This window comes from Myxocyprinus asiaticus, chromosome 14 (assembly GCF_019703515.2).
Source record: "Myxocyprinus asiaticus isolate MX2 ecotype Aquarium Trade chromosome 14, UBuf_Myxa_2, whole genome shotgun sequence".
In the NCBI taxonomy this organism is placed as follows: Eukaryota; Metazoa; Chordata; class Actinopteri; order Cypriniformes; family Catostomidae; genus Myxocyprinus; species Myxocyprinus asiaticus.
The window spans coordinates 3,710,918-3,734,503 of NC_059357.1; the positions used below are offsets into that span (position 1 = coordinate 3,710,918).

A 23,586-nucleotide genomic window follows, 5' to 3' on the forward strand; every position below is an offset into this window, starting at 1 on the left:
ACAGAACTGTATATTAGGCTTGTCATAAAATATCGATATATCGATTATTGATTGGCACGTTATTTTATCGATATATATTTTAAGGCATTGATATATTAACATCAGCCAACATTTAAATTAAAAGCCTAATTTGCATGCTTTCCACTCAGTTGCAAGTAGGTATAGCTGCAGTCCGGAGACCTCCAAATGGGGGTGGGATCTCCAAAAGGGGCAGAGTTACTCCAAAAGGGGAGGGGTTACTCCAAAACGGGGTTGTGCCAACTCCAAAGGGGGGCATCACTTCCATTCACGGTTAAGGTTAGGGAAAGGATTAGGTTAGGGGCTCCGTTTATCTTTAATGGCGATTTGGAGCTCACGCCCCTTTTTGGAGCTATGCCTGCAGCTTTACCCTTCTCCTCAGTTGGGCTTCTGCTGAATGTCTGGCGTAATAGTGTTGGGAGACCACAAGGGGGTGATATAACATTTACTGAAGCAGGTCACCAGGCACAGGTATCACAACATAGGATGGGTATTTTAGAGCTCCTTGCACAGGACGCATAGGCCTACACACAAAAGTCACATATTTTTGTCTACTTCTTTAAGAATGAAAGTGACGTTTACAGGTTGGCAAAACTGGTTTAATTGAACGATTAGACTGAACGATTAAAAATTATTATGCAATTTTTCTGTATGTATTTTTAAAGAGGTTTCATTCAAGCTGTCAAACCACAAAAATACATACTTTGTGTAGGCTATATGAAAGATGCTTATACACAAAATATCATCAATTGATGGCTAGAGTAAATAATCTTTGTCCTTTGATAATGATTTGGGTCGAATGTAAAACTATGCAAGTTGAGCTCTGTGGTGCTGCAGATATTTGAGCAGCCTCCGGAGACAGTGAGCCCGCGCTGTGTATGCACCTTCATAGAAAATAATTATTTCAAATTTTAGAACGTGCCACGTCGTCCGCCAGGCACGTCCGGTGTGCGACCCCCTTTAATTAACCCTGCCACTTTATTATATATATTTACAACCTTTTCAGGTTGTTCAACAAGACGTGTATTCAAGTACTAAAGCCACAGAGGCAGGAACACCCATTTAAAGTATGAATCCAGACCTAAATTGGGTCGTATACCTACAAATGTTGGGTCGTGACGTGTCAAACATGTCGTACAATTATTTCCTTAGTTAGATTAGCTAAAAATGGCTAAAAGCAAATGCGATGTTTAGTCCACAGTTTTGCGCTGTTTGACCGGCTAGCGTCTACCGTGAATGTCTCAAAATTAATCAGGACTGAGTGCTACTGTCCTTTCTGCCCAATAGTATCTTGATGAAATCACTCCACAATATAATTTGTGAGGCGCGGCCCTATCTCTCCGCGACAACAGATGATAGGCGCTGTCAGGTGCCGAGGTGATGTGGCCAACTGTCACTCACCTTGTTAAGTCTAGCTCGTCGACGAAAAAAATAAATAAAAATACATTCATTTACCAGCAACAAAGCACATGAATGCGAATCATGCAATATCTGCCTTTGGTCTTGTAGGCAGCTGATTCACTATGAGAAGTAAGAACTGTCTGACCTGACAGTGCTTATTTCACTCCTTCCCTGACTGCAACCGCCTACTCTCGCCTACTTTCAAGGTGAGGAATTTGGCATCTCAAACAAGCCCTTTCTTTGACCGATGAATGCCTACATCTGAGTGGTGGTGGTAAAAGTGATAGAGGATCACTTTCACAAACCTTTGCATTTTCCCTCTCTGTCCTTCTGACACACTATACCCATTAAAATCAATGCATTCACCAGAGGTCAGACCAAGTCATTGTTTTGCATGTCACAAGTAAGTCTGAAGTCTTTGCATTCAAGTCCTCAACTTTAAGCTTTAAGTCAAAAACAAGTCATTAGTGCTCTTTACTCAAATTAGTGTCAGAGTATTAATTACTATATTAAATTTATATCAGGAAGGCTTTTAAAGGATGTTCATCACTTCCCAATTCAGTTTCATGTGAGCAGGGTTGGGAGGGTTACTTCTGAAAGGTATTCCACTACAGATTACAGAATACATGCTGTAAAATGTAATTTGTAATGTATTCTGTTAGATTACTGAAGGTCAGTAACGTATTCTAAATACTTTGGATTACTTCTTCAGCACTGGTAGATTTTTTCACTTGTTTTGACTATAAAAACTCTGCCAGTACAGTAAGACAATATACACATGTTAAAAATACATTCTCTGAAAAACCTAAATATCTTATGCAGTGTTGTTTCTAAAACAAGATAAATCTAATGGATCTTGTTTTAAGGATTTTTTTTATTATATTTTTACAGGAAAACAATACAAAAATTATTATCAAGAATACGATTATTGCCCTAATATCAAAGATCTTACTAGAAAAAAAGAAATTATGATCCAACGTGAATTTTAGTGATAAAAAAATATGATCATGTCTGGTAACATGTGCATGTAAAATGACTAAAAATAGCATTTTATCTTAGCATAAAGCTGACAATTTACACAAGGTTTATTTCTATTTCTTCTGCTCCAAACTTACTTCAAACGTACTTCTCTGTCTGCTCGTATGAATATAACACATCATAAGAAAGTGTTTCACCGCTGTTCAAATGCACTTTGGATCGCATCATTTATATGTATAAATGTTTTCCATCTGAAAGGACTAAATATTAAATGAAACAAATGACAATAAAATGCAAAGTAATCTCTTCAGTAATCAAAATACTTTTTGAATGTAACTGTATTCTAATTATAATGATTTAAACTGTAACTGTAGTGGAATACAGTTATTATATTTTGTATTTTAAATACGTGATTCCGTTACATGTATTCTGTTACTCCACAACACTGCATGTGAGATATACTGTATATTTTCACTAAGGGCACCGATCTATCTCAGTTCAATTTGTCTGCCTAGGGATGTTCTTGAAAGTTACAAGTGTGTCTTAAAGGAATATTCCGGGTTCAATACAAGTTAAGCTAGGTCGACAGCATTTGTGGCATAATGTCAATTGATGACCACAAAAATTCATTCCGACTCGTCCTTCCTTTTGTTTAAAAAAATAAAAAATCGAGGTTACAGTGAGGCACTTACAATGGAAGTGAATGGGGCCAATTTTTGAAGTGTTTAAACAGAAAAGTGAATCTTATAATTTTATAAAAGCATTTACATGATTTCTTCTGTTACAACTCATGTATTATTTGAGCTGTAAAGTTTTTAAATCGTAATTTTTACAATTTTTTTTTTTTTAAATTGGCTATAACTTTACACAGAGAAGCTTAGTAAGCGATTTTATCACACTAAAATCATGTTAACACACATATTGTTTATGTCTTATGGCTATACTTTTGAAACAGTATTTTAACGTTCAAAAATTGGCCCCCATTCATTTCCATTGTAGGTGCCTCACTGTAGATGTTTGCCTTTTTTTTTAAAGAAAAGGATGGACAAGATAACATTACTTTTGGTGGTAATCAACATTATGCCACAAAATGCTGTCGATTGAGCTTAACTTGTATTGAACCTGGAATAATCCTTTAACAAGCACAAAAATTGCACTGTCACTTTAACAAGCAACAAGCATCTCACAGGCTTGCGCAGGTGCCCCTTTTTATTAACGGGAGAGAAGTCTCTTTTTTTTTAGCACATCCATGCAATTTGTGATTAAAATGTATATTTTGTTTTACTTTTTACTTTTGTTTTATCTGATTGTAAAGAACAGGAAGGATATTAAGACACATTATTCAGTGAAAGTGGATTGCGGGATCTCATCTTTGATGGACACACATTATACGGAAGAAATGTTCTGTTTTAATCTCAAGCACTTTACAACAAAGAAGGAGATTTCCCAGGTATTCAAGTACTTACATTTCTAAAAGTTAACTTTAATAACTTAAAGGACCTTGTGCAAACCCTGTAAACATTGTAGAAAAAAGCGCAGTAGGGGTCAAATCAAGCAAAATTTTTGTCCAAATCAAGCGAAATTTCGAAATATCTGTGGTTTGTCATTTTTTTGGTTTGCGATATATCAAAATTCAATATATTGTCCCAAATATGTTCCAGATGTAAACAAACACATCAAATAGATGTCAGGGTGATGTATGTGTGCTATCAGGGATATGGTCAGTATTGGGACGGTTTTAGAAGGTTTGTCGCATTCGCAATCCAATTATGATATTATATAATCGTGATATGTATTGTGATAAGTAACATATTGTGAAGTAGTTGGCGATACCCAGCCCTATGTAGGAATGAGTAATAGTTTTATAAAACATCTCATCTGGGATTTGAGGCAACAACCTTTGGATAATTAATCACAGAAAGACACATGAAACAAATTAAAGTAATTTCAATTACAAAACTGATTTAATTAGAATCGAAAATTAAAAACATTATTTAACCATCTGAGTTATTTTTGCTTCTCAACATAGCTCCTACCAGACGAAACAAATTGTATGTAGTGAAATCCACAGTGGAATCCATTCACTTCAAAATAGTACTGGATAGAGTAGAGAACTGAGAAACTACTCCGCTATAATAACCAAAATGTGTACACATTCTTGTTGTCTACTTCTCTTAACAGATAATTTTTTGCCATTATTTAGATATTTACAATATGAGTATTTACTAAGAATGAGTAAAATTTGTGGTAAAATCATCTCGATTTTAAACAAGATGAAATGCTTTGTTTATTCTTCTAAGGATGGATGTTATTGTCATTAATCAGGACCGTTTGATTGCACACAGTTTGTGTGGGGATGGATTCAATGTGATTCCAACTGTTCCTTTGAGATCCAGTTCATCTCCAGACACTCCAGGTGGAGGAGTGAAGCGGAAGTGCTGAAGGAGGGAGGTGAAGAACAGGAAGAGCTCCATTCTGGCTAAACCCTCTCCAAGACACACCCTGCGCCCTGATAGAGAGAGAAGGCATTTAAATGGTGCATTTAATTTGAATTCAAATGTGTGTTACTAGCTCTATTCCCTACTGAGCTTCACTGTCTATGGTCTATAATTTAATGTATAATATAAATGTATCAGAGATTTATGAGGTTCCATCAGTGCATTTAGCACCCTAGGCGAGACAACTCCAGTCAAGCTCCACCCCTCGCCATATAAAAACTATTAGAAAGTTATGTATACATTTTTACACACACACACACACACACACACACACACACACACACATTTAAACAATCATTGATACAGGGCTGAGGCTTATAGGCAGAAGGCAGTCTAGAATAAAGGGAACAAATGGGTCCCCAGAAATCATACTCCACCAAATGCCTGTGCACGCAGAACACACACACACAAAATGAAGTTGGAAAGAGGTGACTGGCACAGTGACACACTCAGTGAGAGGGGACACCACCACCAAAACAGGGAAAGAACTAGCCCCACTGTCTTCGGCACCCAGCTCCTGAAACAAAACAAAAAGAAAATTAACATACACAGCCAGTTGGTAAATGCAAAAAAAAAAAAAAAAAAAAAAAAAAAACCTTCTCAGGAAATTAGACGTCACTGAAGTTGACTCATTGCAACTGCAGCCGCAGCAATTAGGGCATAATATATAGATACAAACGAGTGCATCAAGACATACGAAGCAACTCAGAAAGCCTTAATTGGCATATAGCCAACACATATAGTTGTATTTTTCTTGTAGATAAAATATATATAATATATAGGCAAATGGCTGCAAAGCTTAATGATGCCTTAACATCTCATAGGAGGAATACAAAGCTGCCATAAGCAAAAATTCAACCAGCACAACTGAAATTAGACCAAATTGGCCCAAAAGCACAAAAAAAAAAAAAAAAAAAAAAAAGAATAAAAATGAACAGGACTGGGATCAAAATAGAAAACAGATCAAGGAACAAAACAAATCAAATAGGAACAAATGCAATAAGAACTAAGTCGGAACAAAACAGCAGCGCTTGCAGAGGTTAACCAGAGTTTTAGCTTCACTCCCCCAGCAACAGGAACATGCTGTCAACCATAGAAAGTTGCCCTACAAAGACGATACATTAACAAAAGCAAAACAAGGACAAAACTCAAACACTGAATAACAAAATAGACTTACATACAGAGAAGATGGTCGCTCATTTTACCAGAGTTAGGATCAACAGCGAGTGTGAAAAATACTTATTAAAAAAAAACAACAACAAAAAACACCCAAAACATACCTGTGAGTAAGCAAGCAGTCAGTTGACATATGAAGCACATGGATGTCTCCGAATCCCACTACAAACAGGCAAGCTAATGTTAACGTCATGGTTACTTGTGTAACCTCCATTCCCTGATGGAGGGAACAAGACATTGTTTCAATGTATTAACACTAGGGGTCACTCTTGGGAGCCCGAGACACCTCTGGTCTTTGATAAAAGGCCAATGAAAATTGGCGAGTGTTTTTTTCATGCCACTCCCCCAGACATACGGGTATAAAAGGAGCTGGTATGCAACCACTCATTCAGGTTTTATGCTGAGGAGCTGATATAAGGTCCGGCCATTTCAGCGGGTAGTTCAGCGTTGTGGCAGGAGGGACACAACATCTCGTTCACTCCATCAGGGAACGGAGGTTACACAAGTAACCATGATGTTCCCTATCTGTCACTCACTCGACGTTGTGTCGATGTAGTGACACTAGGGGTCCCTATACGAAACGCCACAACTGGCTGAACTGTGTTATGTGAACTTGCGGTGTGTGGTGGGCAGACTACTGTGTGCCTCATAGCCAGCACACCAGGTCGACACGTAACCTCCCCCAACATAGTTATGAGTGTCGAACGGCCCTTTGGGGACAAGTCGACTACCCAAAAGATAGAGACAGGCTGACCCAGTCGTGGCCTCTTTTCTCCTTCTCTTTTTCCACCCCCTTAAAAAGAAGGTGGATTATCTGACTGGGCCGCCAGGTCTAGTCGGGGGTTGTCCCTCCCAAGGGGAAGACACCGCGGAGACCACACCTCGCCCAAAAGGGGAAGGGGGTATTTAAGTGGAAGAATACGTCACATGGTCTTTCCAACCATGTGGAGAGTCTTTTTGCCAACAGGGAAATGAATTACCAGAAGATATATATCACATGGGGTTAGCCTTACAGGGAACCACCACATGCGGAGCACCTACCCCAGAACAGAATTCTTAGTTAGCACAAGTACTGGGCTGGCAGTGAGTCTCTCTGGAAGCTCGACTGCCGCAGGGCTCGGAGGAAGTCAACCAGGGAACAAAGCTTGTGAACACTACTGGGAATTAATGGCGCACGTCTTCAGCTCAAAAGGAGGTGGAAGGCGCTATGTGCAAGCGATACACCCGGCCAGCTATCCCGGGCTTATCCGCTTGTATTGCGTGCCAATACCTGGGATGAAACTGGTTCCACCCGGAGGTTGAGAACCTTGCAAAGGTGTTGGGTGTTGCCCAGCCTGCTGCTTTGCAAATGTCTGTTAGAGAGGCGCCCCTGGCCAGGGCCCAGGAGGCCGCTACACCCCTGGTAGAATGCTCTTAGCCTTACTGGGGGCAGCATGTCCTGGGCGTGATATGCCATAGCTATGGCGTCAATGAGCCAGTAGGCGATCCTCTGCTTGGAGACAGCGCTCCCTTTCCGCTGTGCACCAAAGCAGACAAAGAGCTGCTCAGAGATTCTAAAGCTCTGTGTGCGATCCAAATAGATGTGTAAAGCACGCAACGGACACAGCAACGATAGGGCTGGGTCTGCCTCTTCCATGGGCAGCGCTCGCAGGTTCACCACCTGTTCCCTAAAAGGGGTCGTGGGAACCTTGGGCACATAGCCCGGTCAGGGTCTCAGGATCACGTGAGAGTAGCCCGGACCGAACTCCAGGCACGTTTCGCTGACAGAGAACGCTTGCAGGTCTCCTACCCTCTTGATGGAAGAGAGTGCAGTCAGGAGGGCAGTCTTCAAGGAGAGTGCCTTAAGCTCAGCTGACTGCAAAGGCTCAAAGGGGGCTCTCTGTAGACCCTGAAGAACTACAGAGAGGTCCCATGAGGGAACGAGGCACGGTCTGGAGGGATTCAGCCTCCTGGGGCCTCTCAGGAACCTGATGATCAGGTCGTGCTTCCCTAAGGACTTACCGTCGACTGCGTCGTGGTGTGCTGCTATGGCGGCAATGTACACCTTCAAGGTGGAAGGGGACAGCCACCCTTCCATCCACTCCTGCAGGAAGGAAAGCACTGATCCGACTGCGCATCTCTGAGGGACTTCCCGTTGGGAAGAACACCACTTAGTGAACAGACACCACTTAAAAGGCATACAGGTGCCTCATAGAGGACCTGCTCCTCGTCCTTCCTGACCTTGCACAGAGTCTGTGCAAGTAGGCTCACTGGGGGAAACGCATATTTGCGCATGTCAGGGGGCCGGCTGTGTGCCAGCGCATTTATGCCGAGGGGGCCTCAGTCAGGGCGTACCAGAGCGGGAATTGGGAGGATTCTTGGAGGCAAACAGGTGCACCTGTGCCTGTCTGAATCGAGTCCCCACTCTCCCCTGAGGGTAACCTGTCGTGACAGCACATCCTCTGTAGTGTTGAGGTTGCCCAGGATGTGAGTGGCTCACAGCGAGTTAAAGTGCTGCTGACTCCAGAGGAGGAGACGGCGGGCAAGTTGTGACATACAACGAGAGCGCAGACTACCTTGGCGGTTGACATATGCTACCGTTGCCGTATTGTCTGTCTGAACTAACACGTGCTTACTCTGGATCAATGGCTGAAACCTCCACAGGGCGAGCAGAATTGCCAACAACTCGTGGCAGTTGATGTGCCAATGCAGTTGATGTGCCAATGCAGTTGTGTGCCCATTGCAAACAGCGCCCCAGCCTGTTTTGGAGGCATCTGTCGTGACCACGACGTGCCTGTAGATCAGTTCTAGGGGAACACCTGCCCATAGAAATGAGAGGTCGGTCCAAGGGCTGAAAAGACAGTGACAGACCGGTGTGATGACCACACGATGTGTCCCACGAAGCCTTGCCCATCTCGGGACTTGAGTCTGACGTGCCAGCAGGTGGGGCGGAGCTCAAGGTGCCACACCATGTCGTGGCCGTGCTGAGTCTAGGGACATCGAAGCACTTACCTGGCTCCTTGTGACCACCCCCAGAATAGCCTGGGACGGGGGAGGAAGAGGCCTGCCCTCGTGACCCGTGAAGACTGTCACATCGGGGGCGGATTTGTGCCACAGCTGGGCGCTCAGGGGCGGGAGACCACCACTGGAGTGCCAAACCTGCCAAATAGAGTGGTGGACAGTGGTCGTGATGACAGCCGTGCACACCGGATACGTGACCCAGGGAACACGGAAACCACTGTTGCTGAACTCTTGGGTACTGCAGCCACTAGGGCATGCAGCGCAATCAAATGCAAAAGGTAAAAAAAAGATTCTCCTCCCGGCCTTCAACCAGGGGATGGAGAGATCTGTTTACCAGTTCCAGAGCAGCAGGTTTCGTCATCCCTGGGTCGCCCGTATCAAGGGCGCTTTGAAGCCTTTCACGGGTTCTTGGCGGCCGCGAGACAGGTGGCGTCTGCTTTCTGCGGTGGGCTCCAAGCTGGGGCCGGGCCGAAGGGGTGGGCTGCGGTGGATCCGGTGCAGTCACCGCAGGGCGACACCCTTGGTGATGAGCAGACGGGATGCGGGATCTTGAGCCTCACCGGGGCAGGATATACCAGATAGTCTCCTTCTACTGCTCCACCATCAAGAACTGCTGGGCAAAGTCCTTGATGGTGTCACCAAATAGGCCAGCCTGGGAGATGGGGGCAGCAAGGAACCGTGTCCTGTTGACCTCACCCATCTCAACCAGGTTGAGCCAAAGGTGGTGCTCCTGGACTACTAATGTGGACATCGTCCAACCGAGAGACCGCGCCGTGACCTCCATCACTCGGAGAGCAAGGTCGGTCGCCGAGTGCAGTTCCTGCATCAATCCCGGGGCAGAACTACCCTTGTGCAGTTTCTTTAGCGCCTTGTCGGACTTGCAGGAGAGCCATGGCGTGCAGGGTGGAGGTGGCTTGTCCAGCGGCACCGTAGGCCTTGGCCGTCAGAGACGACGTAAACCTACAGGCCTTGGATGGGGGCTTCAGGCACCCGCGCCAGGTGGCGGCACTCTGCGGGCATAGGTGCACCGCGAGCGCTTTTAACCACCGGGGGATTACCGAATACCCCTTGGCCATCCCACCATCAAGGGTAGTGAGGGTGGGGAGGCTGAAAAGATCAGGACCGGGCAGTAAAAAAGTGCCTCCCACGACCTTGTCAGCTCTTCATGCACTTCCGGGAAGAAAGGAACGGGGCAGGGCGTGGCTTTGAGCGGCGCCATGAGCCCAGGAACCAATCATCGAGCCCAGGGAAAGCATGTCATCATCTCTGTGTCAGCCTGTGACTGGGCAATCGTCCCCGAAGGTAGGAGCCCAGCTGAGGCTTCCGCGTCCGACTGGACGAGCCCGCTCTCCGATGCTGCGCTCGAGAGCTCATCACTTTCGCGGGCTCCGAATAAGAGGTCGAACACGCCATGAGACGAGCCGGCGGACTCATCCAGAAGCCCGATCGGGGCAAACGAGTGTGCTGGGGAATGGGAGGTCCGTGGGGGGATACCCCAGCGGAGGTGGTCCCATTGGGGTCCCCAAATCGCCCCCAGTGCTAGCCGCAGTGGCCTCATACCCGTGGGTAAAAGGACCGAGGCGGGGAGCCTCTGGGGTGGCTCGCTTTCTTACGAAGGCGAGCCGCAACCGCATCGTTGCCATGGACATGTCCTCGCAATGAGAACATGACCATCCACGAATGCTGTCTCCGCATGAGCAGTGCCCAGACACGAAAGACAGTGATCGTGACAGTCAGAAGGCGAGAGATAACGAACGCAACCAGGAATAACACACAATTGGAAAGGCATCTTTAAAAAGACGCATCTTTAAAAAGACGTTCCGTGTGTGCCGCTCTTTTAGAGAAATATACTCTTTTAGAGAAATATACTCTTTTATTTCTGCCGAATTACCCAGGGGCATTCTCTGCAGTGCACCAGTGCAGAGGAGGGAGAAGCCGCTGAAATGCACCATCAGATCCAGCAGAGGTGAAAGAACAGTCATGGGAATTCAGCTCAATGAGCATGACCATTCGGCTCCGAAGAGAAAATCTGAATGAGTGGTTGCATACCAGCTCCTTTTATACTAGTATGTCCGGGGGAGTGCCATGAAAATACCACTCGCCAATTTTCATTGGCCTTTTATCAAAGACCAGAGGTGTCTCGGGCTCCCAAGAGTGACCCCTAGTTTCACTACATCGACACACCGTCGAGTGAGTGACAGATAGGAAACGGTTGAAAGCAATAGACACCCTTTAGCCAAACTGCTAACAGGTACCACAACACCACCTACCTCTCAGGAGATGTAAACATGGCAGGACATGCCAGAAGCTGGAAACATTGGGTCCCAGACCGTGATGCATTCCCAGATGACAAGTGCCGGCCTTTAATAGGTGGGCCATGACTACTGATAGGCAGCTGTCAGCAATATCATGATGACATGACATGAGCCACTAATACAGGAAGGGTTTAACCTACACTGCCACACATGCAAATATTTTTTCTTTTGACTGACCTTCTTGATGAAGTATCCATTGAAGTGAACATCACAGCTGGTCGTATGGGGTAGACTCATTGGTGCTATGTTGGCCAGTCTCTGGGTTTCATGGATCACAGCGTCTGTATATGGTAATTTCTTCCTGTCATCTACCATTGGTTGACGTCCACCGATCACTCTGTCAATCTCCTCCTGAACCTGATCTGCACACAAATACAGCACATCAGTATTCCTTTAGACTCCAGTGAGTTCCAAATTGGAGAAACACTCTTTATAGTACTGTGTTTTTACCGTGTTTTTGAGGGTATTTGGCCATAATCATTAGACCCCAGCGCAGAGTTGAGCTTGTGGTGTCAGTACCAGCTGCAAAGAGATTTCCAACCGTTACGATAAGATTCTCCTGATGGAAGTATGAGTCCGTCTTGCCTGATTGCTGATAAATACAAATCCACAAAGAACAAATTTATATTTCGCATTCACACTGAAATCTGTCAGTCTGACTCTGAGAAAAAAAAAAGTAACATTCCGTTTTGCTCATCCTTTAAAGAAATTAAGTAAATGTTTCTTCTTAACTACAGTACACCATTTTAAATTATTTTTAAATCTTAATACTATAATTTGGCTATGATTTACAGTTGGGCTTATTTAATACTATGTATTCAATGAAGCAACAATAAGATTTAGTATGATTTAAGTAATGCAAGTGTAAATTTGTTTTGATATTATGCAACATGGAGTATTCTGTACCTCGTCGCTCTGTTTGCGCATGAGAAAAGAGTCAACAAATCCTCTGCTGTCATGTGGATTCAGAGTCTCCAGTAACCCACTGATCAACTGAGTCATCTCTGCTTTACTTTTCATTATATTCTTTTCAAAAGTCCTTTTTATACTCAGGAACGTGCCCATCCAGGGAAATGTGTTGTAAAGCTTCAAGCACAAAGTCAGAGACATGAGAGAGACTGAATGGAAGCTTTTCTCCAGAGATGCCCATAAAATCTTTGAAAGGGTGTAGAAGACTTTGAATTTATTTAGGTTGACATAATGTAACCATCTTATTAATATAATGTGCTGTTTTATTTGAAAGCACATCATAATCCTTTCAGGAATTTAAATAACTTGATTTTTAAGGTAATATTAAAAAAAAGTGGATATTTGTTGAAAAACCAGCATTAAATTATCTTTTGAATAAGTACCTTTGTGTTGTGACTTTGAGCACATGGCTAGAAATGTCAACACTGTTATCTTTCTGAAGGCAAGTCTATATCCTAGCATATACTGTATTACATACACCGATCAGCCACAACCAGGGGTGAACTGGCCATAAGGAGCACCAGGCATTTTCCTGGTGGGCCGCTGGGTAATTTGGGCTGGCCCACTGTTGTGCAAGTACCAGCCCGTGTTACAGGCAATATAGGCAGCCACCCTGGGCTACAACATGCCCGCGCGGACCTCATAACAAAGCGAAACTCTGCAAGACAAGCCAATACTATGGCTTTCATTTTTAAATCATTTACACATCGGAGCACATATCCAAATATACGCATCAATGCTGTACCTCGTGTGGACCTCATTATTTGACATACAAATCACAATAATAGTGACAACCAAAAACAACATATTAAGTATAAGATGAGCTCTGAATAATCACAAAATGACAATTAACTGCAAGTTAAAACAAATACAATAATAGCCACGTATTTAAAATCTGCAAACAGTAAAGCAATGAGCAGTACATAGTCATTTGCATAATTTATTCATACCGCAAATCATTTCTGGGAGCTGAAGTGCGACTTGCTGAACAATGCTCACCCCTATAAACATGCAGAAAATAAGCCATGAAAAATATTACTTTGTGGCTGTTTGAGTCTTTGAGGCTTACTTTGTTTAAAGGATAGCAGAAACAGGGCTTGTCAAAGAAATATTCAAACCAGCCCATCTGGCACCAACAATCATCCATGCCATTATCAAATCAGCCAATCGTGTGGCAGCAGTGCAGTGCATAAAATCACGCAGATACGGGTCAGGAGCTTCAGTTAATGTTCACATCAACCATCAGAATGGGGAAAAAATAGATCTCAGTGATTTGGAGCATGGCATGATTGTTGGTACCAGATTTGCAGGTTTGAGTATTTCTGTAACTGCTGATCTCCTGGGATTTTCACACACAACATCTCTAGAATTTACTCAGAATGGTGCCAAAAACAAAAAAACATCCAATTAATGGCAGTTCTGTGGATGGAAATGCCTTGTTGATGAGAGAGATCAGCAGAGAATGGCCAGACCAGTTCGAACCGACAAAGTCTACGGTAACTCAGATAACCGCTTTGTACAATTGTGGTGAGAAGAATATCATCTCCTAATGCTATTAGATGCGGGTTGGCGCTGTTTTGGCACCACGAGAGGGACCTACAGAATATTAGGCAGGTGGCTTTATTGTTGTTACTGATCGGTGTATGTTAATATATCATGTATCAATTTATAGCACAATGTAATTTATGTAACACTTAAATACATTAATAGATTTATTTATTTTAATCTTTTTTTTTTTATCACACACAGCTGCCGTGCATTTCTCTCTCTCCTGAACTGCCGCATCCGGCTCGGCCTTATCCCTCTCCCCGATTGGGGGCCGGCCGTGCGGACTCACGGCCCTGCCCTGCCCTCCTCCTCGTCACACTTTCAAAATTACTTCTTCAAAATGAGAAAGGCAACCGTTTAATAGAATGACCCTCAAAGAATTGAATTTCCAGACACGCAGACATATGTTGGTAAAAGTTCTGGACAGCATACCATCATAGAAGCCGATCCACTAAACTGAACGTTATCCTTTGCCCTTTTGACCATGTCTTTGAATCGAGAATCTGTGTATTCAAATCTGTTGCCAAACACAATAGCTGAGATGATGTTTGATACAGCGTAGTTCACAGGCTGTGTTGTGTCAAAGGGTTTCCCTGTAAAGAGTAAAAGACAAATCAACTGAATCTTTCAAAGTGTGAGCATAATTGCAGATGTCCAGGTGTATGCTGCAGGTGGTACCTTCAAACTTCTCAAACTCTTCTTTCAGGTACTGAATTTCCTCTATGATTTTTCTCTTCACTTCCTCTCTTACCCATCCCAAAGTCTCGCAGGTTAGTGAGAGCGAAGCGTCTCATCTCTTTCCAGTTCTCACCATTGGAAAAGATGATCCCTGATCAAAACAGAACCATGTGACCATAAGTCTAGACTCAACCATATCAGAAAATTATTGATTTAATGATTAATTAATGAGTTACGTTTCACACAGACAGAAGGGGATGTCTATAGTGGCCCAAGTTACTGAACCTTTGCCCACAATATCTGAGGTGTGCCTTTTGGTGAAATAAATTATTTTACATTTACAAATTAATCAAATTATTTCAAAGCAACTTAAAAATCAAAAGCATATTATATGTGATTGTTTTGTGGTGTTTTAGTCCATGTAAAATTGCCCAGTTTATTTGACTGTTTTATGTTAATCAGGACGGTTCTGTTCGTAAGTCAGGACTTCAGACCGTCACATCATTACATTTTGCACTGTTTGCACTTATGACATTTAACATGTTCAAATAATGCCAGAACACATTTTCATTTCAGTTATAATTGTGTTAATTTCCTTTAAACAAGCCATAAAACACTGTATATTCATGTGAATATATTCATATTATTTTAATTTACAGCATAAACTCTATAACTTGTGTTGCATGTTCTATCATGCCTTATAAAGCGGTAGGACCTTACGCACTGCAGCGCTTCTCAATTGGCACTTTTCAGTTGAAACTACAGTATATATGTGAGTTTATTGTTACAAAGCAATTCAGGTCATTTCTCACTTTGAAGGTTGAGCGAGTTTTCACTACAAAAATGAGAACATCATCATGTAAATGACAGGTGCAAAAAAAATATTACAGGTTAAAGTGAAATTCACAGTTCTCTATGTGTCTCTACTGAATGATTATTAGAAAATATACATCCATCTGGCATACTTCCTCACCACACAACACTACACAAACCTCACCAATAACCCTTGTTAGCATACTAGATAGACACCAGCCCTTGTATTCCTTCCCCCAATGTAATTTTACCACAAATAATCTCAAACATCACAAATGTTCCCTCTGCACAACTCACTTTTTATCCTTCCTTCTTCACCATAGCCAGAAGCTCCCTTTCTCAGCTTGCTCTGCCATTTCCTTTAGAGACTTCATAAACACTGATCCAGCGATACCAATGTCTTTCAGTAGGCGTTGCATTTATGTTCCCATGAATCCTCTTCACCCGACCTCCACCAGGAACTGTAAGTGGCAGTCCTCCATCCATTTTCCCTGCACTTGGCGGCAAGATCAGCATAATTTAACTTCTTCCTCTCATAGGCTGCCTCCAATCCCTCTTCCCATAGTATGGTAAGCTCAATCATCAATACTTTCCTAGCTGATTTTGACCATAACACTATGTTCAGCCTCAAGGAGGTAATGGCGACTTCAGAAGGAAATTTCAGCTGCTGACTGAGGTCGACCGCCACTGTCCAATAACTTCCAGGTGCCAGGATTGATCAGGCTTCCCTACATGCAATGCCTTGGGCAGCCCCTCCCTGAACAAAATCAATTAACTGCCTCTGAGGAGCATGGTAGCTTTTGTTTTCCTTCACTCTACACATCTCTAGGTTCTCTACCAGCTTGCGCAGGACCTGATCATGTTGCCACTTGAACCATCCTCGCGCCAAGGTGGTCCTGCAACCAGCCAGCATGTTGCAAAAGCATCCTCTGTGCCATACCACTGAGTTCAATTTCCAGGGCTTGGAAGGGTGTCATAAGTGGATCTTAATAGAAAGCTTAGCCTGGCCAGGGGTACCTTCCAGCCCTAAAGCTCTATCAGATGTACCTTCCCATCCTGTCCAGTACCCTTGCTGATGCTGACTGACTGCTCTAATCATATAACTTTCCTTTCCATCCTAGACACCTCTGTAACTTCCATCCCTTTCCATTGCTTTATGGAGGCTGCTGACCACAGTTTGGGAGCCATCCCCTATCCAAGGCCTGATCTTCCAGACTGGGTTCTTCCAACAATCTCTTGATGCTTCAGCCTTGAAACCGCCTGGTTTACAACCTCCACACACCAACAGTGTGGCCTGTTCGGACCTGGGCTTGACCAGCCCTCACAATCTGGCCTGACAATTCCCTTAGCTCTAAGAACAGCTTGGTCTTTGAGTTGCTTGTAGCCCAGGTTGATGGACTTTTATGGCAGCTGTAAGGCATTTCTTCTAAACAATGTTACATCTGATAGACAACATGACAAACTCAGCAACTTCCTTATGTAAATGTTGGCCTTGCTATACATCTTTGCCACTGATGCTGCAGTGATTTCAGACCTTTTAAGCGGCCACAACAGGCGAAGGTAAAGGTTAAATTGATAACACCAGACCTTGAATTTGCCTGGGAGATGACAATGATCTATATCCAGGCCCTCTTCCAGCTGCTTCAGAACCAACACTGTCATGTGTTTGTCTGAAATATATTTGGTGTATTCTCTCCCTAAACTTCAAATAGGCTGCTCTGCCATCACCAGGATTCTTTCTCCATCCATCTCAAATTAAATCTGGTCATTCCTTACACCCTTACATATAGAAAGGCTTAATCTTCATCCTGGCCTATTCTAATAGCTCCTCCAGCCTTTTCAAGAGTTGGTTTGTACATGCAGCTGTCTGGAGGATGCTTGTGATGTCATCTATATAGTAGTGCAGAGATGTCAATCTCACCCCAGACTGTGCACAAATTCCTCAGGACATGAGTCTTGCCCCAGTTAGGATGACCTCAAATGTGGCTGTAAACAGGGTGGGAGTGATCGAACATCCCATTGCTATTCCTTTTTTCCAGCTGCTGCCAACAAGTTGTGTACTCCTGCATTGTAGACATATCTTCAGATCCCTATTGAAACTGTCTACCAAACTCCTAATACTCACTGGTACATGGAAAAACTATAGTCATTTTCCAGGTCCAGCCAGACTTTGTGGAGGACTTTCTTTTCTCTCTTGGCAGACTGGATCTGCTCCCAAATTATTGACACATATTACTGACACAGCCTATACGGTATACAATTCGGGTGTGGGGCTGAAGTTGCCCTGGTTCTTTCTACCACATGATTGATTTCAAATTAGGTGGGGCTATATCAAATTCAACTACTGGCTCTGCTGTCCGTGGGACATATCCAGGGGAGCCAAGCGGGCTGTGTTTATGGGGACCACCAAGTTGCTGTTTCATATGGTCCTCTAGTTCCTCCTTAGTCATCACCAGCTTACCCTCTCCTCCAGCAGCAAACTTGAAAGGGTCCTTGACAAATTTCACTCTCTCATGCTCCTCCCTTTTTCTCCAATGTCAATTTTTCTCTAGCCTCCACACTTCCGCTAAACCAGCCCTTCTGCCCTCTCATAACACCTTAAAGCCCTCATTTTCATGTTCCTCTGCCGTCCTCCATGCATTTGCAAAGCTGCGTCTTCTCTTTCACCAGCTGGAGTATCTTCTTTTCTCTCCTACCAATAACCCTGGGACCACTTTTCCTCACTAAAACTTTACCAAATCCACCTATGCATTCTTCATAAACAATGTCACTAAACATGTTAAGCTTGGCCTCCACCCTTCCTCTAAGTGCATTCTCCAAGGTGGAGCACAGGTCCCATCTTGCTTGTACCATGCATCATTCTCAATAGATCTTGGCCAGTTGATTAGCCTCCTTCTCACTGTATTGCCTTCCCTGTGTTGTCTGTGGGTTAGTGGTCGTACACTCCTGAGGCTCACCTCGTGGGCTTGACTTATCCTGCTGGCGGTACTGGTCTTCTTGGTGCCAATGTGGTGCTCAACTGGGCTCTGTGTCCTTCTTGTCTCACTTATTGCTGCAGCACAAGGTTGTTTCTGGCCGTTCCCACCACATTTCATCCTTCCTTGATGAATCCGTAGGTCTTTGTAAGTTGTTGCCCTCATCCATCGGCAACTGCATTTCCTAAGGATCCTTTGCTCATTAGCCATGTCAATTTCATTTGTATCTGTAGAGTCCATCCTAATTGATCCATCTTCCATCCCGCCTCTTGGTGGGCTACTGGACCACTGCTCGTAGTTGGTTAGGGTGTCCCCTGTCTGAGGACCTATATAACAACTAAGATCAATTAAGCCAAATTTGCTGAGAATTGGACAAAATTTGTAGGACCAGAAGCAAAAGACAAACAAAAATTTCATGATAATAGGAAAATGGCATGACAGACCCCTGAAAAATTTGGCCACATTATACCCTGCAAAATCGTAGATATGTGTGTAGATCGACCAATAATTGTTTTCTCTGATATTTTTTCAGATATTCAAGCATTTTTCCTTAATCGGACATAATTTTTGTAATATCGGATCACCAATATATTGCACACAAAACAGTCACTACAGTGCATATGAAAGAAAACATGGGTTATCACAGACCATGTCTGAAAATAAACAAATAAACAAGTGCAATACCATGGTGCTTTTTGTGAGAAATATAACAGAATAGGCTATTATCTGTGATAAAGGAAAAATGGAAAAAATTATGTACAGTATATATATATATATATATATACACACACACACACACAAGAAAATGGTTAAATACTCAAAAAGCAAAGAAATTAGTTTAATAAGTATTTATAATTACTAAAAATAAAAAAAATAAAATAAAAAAAAAAACCCAGTACCATATTTTAATCCTTACGCCCCTGTCCCTGTTAAGGTCTGTGCACATCACTGGTTGGCACTTACCAAACTTCTCAAGAATGCACAGATCATGATGCCAATGACACATACCAATATTAGAAAAAAATATTAGTGGGATTTCCAGTTTTTCATTGACACGTTAACAACTTAACAACTGTTAACATTGACAAGTTAACAACTTGTTTGAGTGTAACCAGGAGGTGTAGCGAAAAACAGTGTTAATCAAAATCCAAGCCGGAAATTTTAACCAAAGTTTTCAGTGAACTAACAATGAAAAAAAATTCTAAAGAGGATTAATAGTCATAAACAGAGAACTTTGTCATTTTTGAACAGTTGGTGGCAAAACATATTTTAACTGGAAGACCCCAAAATTGGTCTGGGAACATTTCAGACCCTCCCTAATCAGAGTGCAAAATGTCACAACTTTTTTACTATATGGTTCTATGGCTGCAGTAGACTCCAGAAGCAGAAGAGGGTCTCTCAAGGTCAAGTGTCAGCCGGTTTCCCAGCAGTGGCAGTGGTTTGGGACCTGGTGGGTCTTTACCTTCTTTATGAGGTTTGAAGACTGATGAAAGCAGATATACAACCAGAAGCAAAAGCAAAGCACCCAGTAATGTTTCTGTGCTGTGAAACTGCAGCAGAGCCATTGTTCAATCGAGCTGAATGGAAAAATTCTGCACAAATCTGCATTAAAATATTTTATACTAGATACATCAAGGAGGGTCCAAGAAGATGTTGAACTTCTGTCTTTTCTCCACTGAGAAGTCACAGAGCCAGACACAAATTTTCTTACCAAGAATTTGTGAATCTATTAGTTATTTTTGTTATCAGACATAGAATATCATCTACGTCTGATATATTGGCTGGAAAGAAAGCAAAATTTCAGTTGGAGAGTGGTGTCATAAGATGGTCTTCCTGTCTTTCTCTGAGAATGGTAACACGTACAGAGCATATTTTATACATCCATAAAAATAAAATTTTTAAAAAAAAAATACCTCTCCATTGTTTAAACAGGAGTCAAATTACATGTTCTATTTAGCAGAAATCAAATCACATCTCTGGAATTTTCTTACATCGCAAGAATCAAATCACATGTTCTCTGGAATGTTACTTAGCAAGTTTAGGTCTAAGTAATACAAATGTGTATGTAACTTATATAAGCTTATAACAAACATATAAAGGTAAATTTGACAATACAAAGACAACATAATATAAAAGTATAAATGTAATAATATAGTACAAACAGTGTTGTAATCAAGACCACCTAAACCATGACCAAGTCAAGACCAAGACCAGAGTGTATCGAGACCGAGACAAGACCAAGATGCTGAGACCAAGTCAAGACAAAGACGAAGGCAGGCGAGACTGAGTCAAGACCAGACCAGTGCGAGTCCCACACTGCATGACACACTTACGATAAAATGTGGAACATGCAAACCATAGACATTCCTCAAATTGATCCGAAAATTAATAATTTAATAATTGTATTCATTTATCACACATTATACATATACAGTGAAATTCTTTTTTTTCACATATTGCAGCTAAGCTGGGGTCAGAGTGCAGGGTCAGCCATGATATGGTGCCCCTGGAGCAGATAGGGTCAAGGGCCTTGCTCAAGGGCCCTGCTCAAGGGCCCAACAGTGGCATCTTGGCAGTACTGGGGCTTGAACCCCTGACTTTCTGATCAGTAACCCAGAGCCTTAACCGCTGAGCCACCACTGTCCCATCTCTTTTATTGCCGTGTGTGTGTGTGTGTGTGTGTGTCAGTGTACAATGAGAAATGTCTTGATAAAATAATCAAAAGGCATTGAAGAGGTGAATTTTCCTTTGTTTTCTATAAGCAAACAAATACAAACACTAACCATCTGTACCACTACAACTTTACCATCTTTATTCAACACTCCTTTTCCAAGTTTTATCATCCACCTAAAACAATAAAACTTTTGTGCAAGTATTGCATCAGGTTTTCTGAATGACTCTTCCCCTAGAAACCATCAAGTACAGAATATATCAAACAATTATTCAATACTTAAGTCTTCATTTTTCTGTGTCTTTTCTTAAACAATATAGTAAGTTTTTTTGTTGTTTTTGAACCAACAAGCCTTGTATATATGTGTGCAATTTGCTAACCACATAGCTAAATCTAGAAAATAGAACAAAGAATGCCAAACATAAGCAAAGCAGCCTATTTAAAATGTAATTTTTTCATATAAGTGGAGGCGCATTACACATTTCTAGCTCTCTCACCCAAGTGAGGGAGTGTTACTGTGGCATGTAGCGTTTATGTCAGAGCTGACATTAGCTAACATTGATGTAACATAACTTTATATACATTAGCTACATAGCTTTATGTGGCCTGTCTCGTCATTGTTTACCACAAGCAAAAACATAACTTGGGAACAACAATTTGTCACTACATGCCCTGCCCCCTCAATCTCTCACACAGTTAACACTGCATTAGCTACATCCCTCAATATATGTTAACTAAATTAGGTAGCTTGTGTACCTAGCTAGGTGGCAAATAGCTGGCAAGCAACTGAAACTAACGCCTTAAATACATAGGTAGCTAATATGTATAGCTAACACTCGTTAAATCTGAAGATGAGTTTAGGTACAGATGCTGCATTCCATTCAAATTGGATGTGGGATATTCCACTTGATATCTCAGATCTCCGACTAAAGGCATCCCAATGCCAGATGCTCAGAAGATGACATTAAAGGAAACAAAACTGCAATGCTCCAGTTAGCTTAGCAGGTGTTTGACTGTCACCAGAGACATCTCCTAGAAACCCAAGCTTTGCTAGCATCACTTACACTTAGCTTACCTTTCTTTATGCTTCCTTTCTAAGTGCCGATAAAAGCTGTCTCGGTAAGCATTGCATTGCAGAATTTACATACGGCTGTGGGTTTTCTTTTGGACACTTTTTTGCAGATGAACTCTTTGTGGTTTAGGTCAGTGTTTCCCAACCTTTTTTCTGCCACAGCACACTTTTTACAATTAAAAAATCCCATGGCACACCACTATCCCACATAACCATCGTCGATAGTTTTCCTTTTCAAGAACTTGTCCATGTTTTCTCTCTGTCTTTGTTGCATGAACTCATAATGTTTGAAATTCAGTGTAAGGGGGTTTGAGGGAAAGGAGGAGGCAAGAACCGGCTTGACAACTTAAATAATAATTTAATGAACAACTTAAACAAAAACACACAACCATAAACACACACAGTACAGCTGCCTGCAATTCTCTCTCTCTCGAACTGTCATCCCCGGCCGCCTTTATCCCTTGCGCGCCCCATCAGGCTGATTGGGGACCGGGCGTGCGTCATTGTAGCACGGCCCCGCCCTCCTCGGCTCTACACTCCTCCCTGCATTGCCTCAGGCCGGGGAGCCCCCGGCATGAAGTACATCCCCCCTTCCTCTCCGGGGGGCGTGTCTTGTGCCTCGACTGCCGGCGGGTCATCCCCGCCTTCCTCGACCTGGGAGGAGACAGGAGGGGAAAAACAACAACAAAAACAAAATAAGTGAGGGAAAGGCCAACACGGAGCGACAGAGAGAGAGAGGAGAGAGAGAAAAAGAAACTCACCGGTTCTCTGATGCGCTGTCGTGTGGTCCTCGATCACTCCTCCACCCTCTCAGGCGGACGGCAGCCGCTCCTCCCCGGGCGGACCGGAGTCAGACCTCTGACCCCCAGCAGACAGAACGCCCCTCCGCATTCCCGGCGTCCCGTGGGGACACTCCACCGCCCCTGGCAGCAGCCCAACCACTCCAGGCGGTCGGGGAGTCGCTTCCCCCCTCCCCCCGCGGACGGCGGTCTTCTCTCAACCCCTCCCCGTTCCCGGGGGATGGCAGGGCACTCCTCCACCCCCGGCAGCGGCTCCCTCGCTCCAGGCGGTCGGGGAGTCCAGTCCCCACTCGCCTCGCGGACGGTGGCCGTTCCCCGCGTCCAGGTGGTCGGGCTACTCTGTCCCCTGTCGGATAGCAGTGCCGCTCCCATGGGTGGACAGCAGTGTCGAGGACCCTGCAACAGGAATCCCTCCTCCCTCCCAGGTTTCGGCACCAGTGTAAGGGGGTTCGAGGGAAAAGAGGCGGCGAGAACCAGCTTGAGAACTTAAATAATAATTTAATGAACAACTTAAACAAAAACACACAACCATAAACACACACAGTACAGCTGCCTGTAATTCTCTCTCTCTCAAACTGTCATCCCCGGCCGCCTTTATCCCTCGCGCGCACCATCAGGCTGATTGGGGACCGGGCGTGCGTCATTCCAGCCTGGCCCTGCCCTCCTCGGCTCTA

The 23,586-nt window shown here is 43.4% G+C and overlaps 1 pseudogene; it reads right to left on the reverse strand.

Moving 5' to 3' along the window:
- Positions 1 to 4,718: 4,718 nt before the first annotated feature.
- On the reverse strand, positions 4,719 to 19,934 carry LOC127451482 (cytochrome P450 2K1-like; annotated as a pseudogene).
- Positions 19,935 to 23,586: the final 3,652 nt, after the last annotated feature.